A 7,376-nucleotide genomic window follows, 5' to 3' on the forward strand; every position below is an offset into this window, starting at 1 on the left:
TCTTCTGCAGGGTCAGGTCTCCAGACGCACGTAATCGTCTGAGAATTTGCTGGAGACCTGAGCATTGCCTGATAGGAGGCAGGCTAATCATGAAGAAATGAACTTTCATTTCTCACGTCCTCATATTGCTTTATCTGTTGTTTTGCTTGATGAAACTGATCTAATGAATTGATTTCATATTCTTCACTGATGAAGTATATGAGTTTGTAAGCTGCACTAATTCATCTGCAGGATGATCAACCCAAAGCCACTGAGTGGGTCCTCGATAGTGGATGTACAAACCACATGACTGGTGACGAGAATCTATTGATGGATGCTCCATTATCTCCGTCGCATCTGAAGCATATCATCTTTGCTAACAAAGGCAAAAGTCAGGTATTGGGTCTAGGTAAGGTTGCAATCACAAAGGATCGACACATGGACAAAGTCATGCTTGTTGAGTCCTTAGGATACAACCTTATGTTTGTCTCAATGCTTTGTGATCTTGATATGGTTGTTGTCTTTGGCAAGTACCATTGTGTTGTGGTTATGGAAGCTAACAATTCCAAAGTCTTCGAAGGCTTTAGGAGAGGAGACCTGTATATTGTTGATTTCTCTACAGGACCACAACCAGCCGTGTGCTTACTTGCAAAAGCTTCAGAAGGCTGGCTCTGGCATCGACGACTTGGTCATGTAGGCATGAGGAAATTGCACACGCTTGCAAAGAAGAAGCATGTCATTGGCATCGAGAATGTCAAATTCCTCAAAGATCACCTATGCGGAGCCTGTGAAGCTGGGAAGATGACGAAGGCCAAGCATCTAGCGAAGACTATCATGACCACCACTCGCCCATTTGAATTCCTTCACATGGATCTCTTTGGTCCTAATCATTATTCTACTATTTCAAATGAAGCATCTCAATATGGCTTTGTTATTGTTGATGATTATTCTCGCTACACATGGTTACACCTTGTTACTTACAAACATGAAGTGCAGGAAGTCTTCAAACGATTTTCCTCGAGGGCTTCAACCAACTTTGGTGTGAAGATCAAGCACATCAGAAGTGACAATGGCACTGAGTTCAAGAATTCTGGTCTCGATGACTATCTTGATGAACTTGGTATTACTCATGAGTTATCTGCTCCTTACACTCCTCAACAGAATGGCGTCGTGGAGCGCAAGAACAGGACTCTTGCTGAGATGGCTCACACTATGCTTGATGAATACAAAACGGCTCATCGTTTCTGGACTGAGGCAATTGATACTACGTGCCACATCATCAACAGAGTATATCTTCACAAATTCTTCAAAAAGACTGCCTATGAACTCCTCACTGATAAGAAACCCAATGTAAGTTATTTCAAAGTCTTCGGTGCTAAATGTTGGATTAGAGATCCTCATCACAACTCAAAATTTGCACCGAAAGCACATGAAGGTTTTATGCTTGGTTACGGAAAGGACTCGCACACCTATAGAGTCTTCAACAACGTTCTTCACAAAGTTGTTGAAACTGTAGATGTGTGGTTCGATGAAACTAATGGCTCGCAAAGAGAGCACCTACCTACTGTGATAGATGAACCAGCACCTGAGGAAACTATCAAGTTCAAGGCTACTGAGGATGTCATTCCTACTGAAGAATATGCTGAAGAATTCATTCCAGAACATGAAGAATGTCGAGCTAATGCACCTGAAGAAAATGCTGAAGAAAATGGTGCTGAAGAAAACGCTGATCAAACTCTTCAACGACAACTAGCTCATCCTCGCATTGCAAAAGAATATGCTTTTGTCTCTATTAGAGAGCCCACTAAGGTAGATGAAGCATTTCTGGAGCCTGAGTGGATTCAGGCCATGCAAGAGGAATTACATCAGTTCGAGCTCAACAATGTCTGGGAACTGGTCAAACGTCCAGATCCTTGCAAGCACAATATCATCGGCACAAAGTGGATCTACCGCAACAAGCAAGATGAAAATGGCCTTGTAGTGAGGAATAAGGCACGACTTGTAGCTCAAGGCTACACACAGGTTAAAGGAATAGATTTCGATGAAACTTTTGCACATGTTGCTAGACTTGAGGCTATTCGCATATTACTTGCTTATGCTAACCATCATGATATCACTTTATATCAAATGGATGTGAAAAGTGCATTCCTCAATGGTAAGCTTGAGGAAGAAGTATTTGTTGTTCAACCCCCAGGTTTTGAAGATCCAAAGAATCCTGACAAAGTCTTCAGACTCAACAAGGCCCTCTATGGCCTCAAGCAGGCCCCACGGGCTTGGTATGATACCTTGAAGGACCTCTTCATGAAGAAAGGCTTCAAACCTGGTTCACTCGACCCTACTCTTTTCACTAAATCTTATGATGGTGAATTGTTTGTGTGCCAAATATATGTTGATGATATTATCTTTGGCTGTACTGACCAACGTTATAGTGATGAATTTGCATATATGATGAGTGAAGAATATCAAATGTCTAGGATGGGAGAGTTGAAATTCTTCTTAGGTCTTCAAATTCGTCAACAACGCAATGGCATATTCATATCTCAGGAGAAATACCTCAAGGATGTACTGAGGAAATTCGGCATGCAAGATTGTAAAGGCGTCAAAATTCCTATGCCCACAAATGGCCATTTGTGCACTGATGAAAATGGTATTGACTTCGATCATAAGGTATACCGCTCCACGATAGGTTCCTTATTGTACTTATGTGCATCTAGGCCAGATATAATGCTTAGTGTTTGCATGTGTGCCCGATTTCAAGCTACACCGGAGGAATCACACCATAAGGCTATGAAGCATATTCTTCGATATCTAGCTCACACACCAACACTTGGATGAGAAGAGATTTAGCAAGTTGCGGTGTGAGCTAAATATCCTAGAATCTTCGAATGTTCTTTGAAAAGGACACTCATCCTAACACTTATGCAAAATTTATGACTTAGATGTGCAACACATGAAGAAACGTTTTTCTTCAATCAATGAAGAATAACACTCTTAGTGTGAAGAAATTAACGAAGAATTTGATTCTCAGAACCCTACGATAATTGTACGCGGTGTCTAAAATCATCATTCTTATATGATGGGTCACGCCACCACCAAAAGTTGAAATTCCTCAATTATTCATATTCTTCAACTTTGCATTGTCTTCACTTGTCCCGTAGTTCTTCTTCATTGGCTATATATATACATATATGAGTTTATGTCCTCTACAACATTCACTTATTGCTCTTTCTTCAAGTTGGTTTTCTGCTAAGTGAATGTGATCGGACCCTTCCCCTCTATGCTATACTCAACCCAATCTGTTCAAAAATTCTTCATGTGCGTTCTATTTGAAACTCGTTCAAAATCTTCACTGTGTCCTTGTCAGCTGAAGAAATTGCGAACGAAACTTTAAAACCTATCTTATCGAAATTTTCGGCTTTGCCGCTCAAACCGTTCCGCACACGATACACTTATCCACTCACCCACGTTCTAACATGATCTCCACCTCTCACTACGTGGGTGACACATGTCATCCGAATGAGAAGGGTCAGGGGCACTGTCGGTGTCAAAACCGGCGGATCTCGGGTAGGGGGTCCCGAACTATGCGTCTAGGCCGGATGGTAACAGCAGGCAAGGGACACGAAGTCTTACCCAGGTTCGGGCCCTCTCGATGGAGGTAAAACCCTACGTCCTGCTTGATTAATATTGATGATATGGGTAGTACAAGAGTAGATCTACCACGAGATCGAGGAGGCTAAACCCTAGAAGCTAGCCTATGGTATGATTGTTGATGTGTATGTTGTCCTACGGACTAAAACCCTCCGGTTTATATAGACACCGGGTAGGGTTAGGGTTACATAGAGTCGGTTACAATGGTAGGAGATCTACATATCCGTATCGCCAAGATTGCCTTCCACGCCAAGGAAAGTCCCTTCCGGACACGGGACGAAGTCTTCAATCTTGTATCTTCATAGTCCAGGAGTCCGACTGAAGGTATAGTCCGGCTATCCGAACACCCCCTAATCCAGGACTCCCTCAGTAGCCCCTGAACCAGGCTTCAATGACGATGAGTCCGGCACGCAGATTGTCTTCGGCATTGCAAGGCGGGTTCCTCCTCCAAGTACTTCATAGAAGATTTTGAACACGAAGGTAGTGTCTGGCTCTGCAAAATAAGTTTCCACATATTGCCATAGAGAGAATAATATTTACACCAATCTAATCTGCTGACGTATTCCGCAGCGTGTCACACCACGGCCAAGCCTTTATCTGAGTCGTTTCATTATCCTACCTCAGCGCGTCATGCGAGGCGGTTTCCTTGGCACGTCTTGTTAAAGCAGAGATCGTGTCCCCTTATCCCGGGATTCTCATCAACACGGGCGTGGGTAACCCAACCTCTTCTAGGACTCCTAGATTATAGGCAAGTCCAAACGGACACGGAGAAGACGCTTGATATTCACCCTCTTTATAAAGGGGACAAGGATTTTATTTTTCCCTCCCGTGCTCAATCGAATCCTTCCCCCACCTCAAGCTCAAACGCCCGAAGTTCAGGTCAGGCGCCCCGAACCTTCAGTCATGTCCGGATCTAGCCTTCAAGGCCGATGGATGCCTTCCACCGTCACGGAAGAAGACATCAAGAAGTTGAGGGAGGCTAGATATCTGACCGCCGAGATTTTGCATCGGCTGCCTCCCTGAGGGCAGGCTGTCCCCACCCCCGAATCTAACGAGAACGTCGTGTTCGTTTCCCACTTCCTCCGAGGCCTAGGCCTTGCCCTGGATCCTTTCGTCAGGGGTTTGATGTTTTACTACGGGCTAGATTTTCATGATCTAGCTCCGGACTCCTTTCTTCATATCACGACATTTATTATCGTGTGCGAGGCCTTCCTCCGGGTTACCCCTCACTTTGGCCTATGGCTCAAGACCTTTGAAGTGAAACTGAAGCTGGTCGAGGGGCAACATGCAGCGTGTGGTGGTGCCGCAATACGCAAGATGACGGGAGCTCCGTGGCCCAAAGGTTCCATCCCAAAGGTGTCTGAATTGTGGCAACAGGAGTGGTTCTACATCACGGCTCCTAGAAGTGCCAAGTGGGCGGCCCCCCTGTTTTCCGCTCGGGCCCCCCACCACAACTGATGTCATGGATCAGCAGAGGTCTGAGCTGGGGGCCAGCCAAGGATGTGCCTATACTGCAAGGCCGCATTCGAGATCTCTTCAATGGAGATTTCAGTTTGGTTGCGGTGATACAGGTCATGCTGGTTCGTCAAGTCCATCCTTGCAAACGCCGGCCTCTTCGCTTGTGGGAGTTCAACCCCGAGGGACCGCGTGCCATTCAAAATTTTCTTGGCCTGACGCACGAGGAGATGTACAAGTCATTCTTCGGACCTCAGACGGAGTGTCCGGAAATCACCGAGGCCGTGGGCCTGAGTAGCAACCGCACCGCCGAACAGGTAAGGCATCTTCCGGCCGAACATACTTTCTCTACTTTGTTACGAAGTTATTTCTGAGAGTTCGCTTTTTGACCAGGACTGGCTAACAAGGGCGAAGTTGATTCGGTGTTTGGCCCCCCTCCCTGAGGGTTTGGAAAATCCGGTATTGGAAAAGATGCTCTAGACCGCACCTTGCCCGGAGCCCTTGAAGGAAGATACCGTGGAGGATAATGCGGGCGGACGCGGGCCCCCAACGCTGCCCATCCTAGCCGAGGGAGCGAGCGTCTCCATGAGGGAAGGCGACCAGAAGAGGAAAAGGACTGCGCCCGGGGATTCGGAAGCCGAAGCTTCCAAACGGGAGAAGAAGTCTCCCACAGAGGGTCCTACCTCGGGGGGCGCTGTTGCCGCACAAAGTCCACGGGGGGATCAATTCTCCCACGAGTCGTAAGTGACCCGAAATACCTTTAATAGTACGGATATGCCATTTTTCGTCTGAGAAAATAACCACCGCATATTTTGCAGTTCGGGCCTTAGCCCCTCTCAAATGAGCTCATCTTCGGGGGATCTTCTTCCAGAGATGATGGAGAGCGAAACGCCTCCTCCGGACTCCTCCGCTCCAGAAGCGGGCAACCCTGAAGTGTCGTCGCGGAGGGCCTCTCCGAGTCTGGTGAGGCCAGAAGATAATCCCATTGACCCTCGAAGGAAGCAGACAAAAGAGTCCGGCCCCGTCCAGTGTGCGATCGGATGTTCTGAGGGAGTTGGTGGGGTGAGCGGCCATCTCAGATGAACACCGTGTGATGATGAATACGGTGATGGAGAGAATATCGTCCGCCGAAGGCGGATTGCATGAAGCTTTTATGAGTCTATTGACAGGCTTTGAGGTACGTAAAAGAATGTATGATAACCCTGCACATGTTAGGTGTGCCCTGTGTAGATAGTAGCCCCTGAGACTCTGGTTGTCGTCGGAAACGACGACGAACAGAGGATCATGTTCCCAGGAAATAACCATACTGCCTTTATGTGTAGGTGATGGAAGCTCCGGTGGCTAGCCGGACTAGCGAGTTTGCCCATTTAGAACGGCAGTTGGATGCGGCAGACGCCGACATCGAGCTTGTTAACAAAAGGCTTGACGAGTCACATGGTAAGTATCAATATCTGGTAAACGTCACATAGGAAGAGCAGCATGATGCCAGTATCTTAAATATGTTGTGACTGCAGATGGAGCTGCCACTGTTGAAGCCTTGAGGGCAGAATTTGCCCGAGCCAAGGAACAAGCGAGGTTAGGTAATGCGGCTGCTGTGAAGGCGACCGAAGAGTTGCAAGCCGAGAAGGCCGCGCATGGCGAGACCCGAAACAAGATGGCCAAGATGGCTGTGGAATTAAAAGCCGCCGCCGACCGGTGCCGGGTTCTTGAAAAGGAAAACCAAGCGAAGGCATCGGAGCTTGAGAAGGCTGCTACGACGAAAAAGGATCTCCGCTCTGCTATGAGGGTAAAGAAGGAGGAGCTGCGGGAAGCCGGGGATATTGTAGCTGGGAAATCCTTTATGTTGCGGAGGAAATTCGGAGATCCACGGTATGCTCCTCTGGATCGGCTGTGGAGTTCGGAGGATGTGTATATGGATTTGGCGGCGAGCGCTGCCGATGCGGCCAAGTACTTCCAGGGTCAGACAGACCGTGGAGTAGACCAGCTGTTTTGGAGACAATTCCATTCTCCCGAGCGTCCACTTTCATTGACTGACCAATTAGCCGAATGGGCCGAACTAAACAGGTTGTCCGGACTCTCTATGAGGTCTGTTATGGATCAGCTGTGGCCGGGAAGGTCAAAACCGAACAACTATTTCAGCTTGGTGCAGCAGGTCCTTGATGTGGTGCCGCGCATTAATGCGATGAGGAGGTCGGCGTGCATAGAGGGCGCACGGATGGCATTTGCCTGTGTTAAAGCATACTGGGCGGATATGGATGCTACCACTGTTGCAGCGCGGGATTCGGCCATAGGTC

The sequence above is a fragment of the Triticum urartu genome, chromosome 5, assembly GCF_003073215.2.
Source record: "Triticum urartu cultivar G1812 chromosome 5, Tu2.1, whole genome shotgun sequence".
NCBI lineage: Eukaryota > Viridiplantae > Streptophyta > Magnoliopsida > Poales > Poaceae > Triticum > Triticum urartu.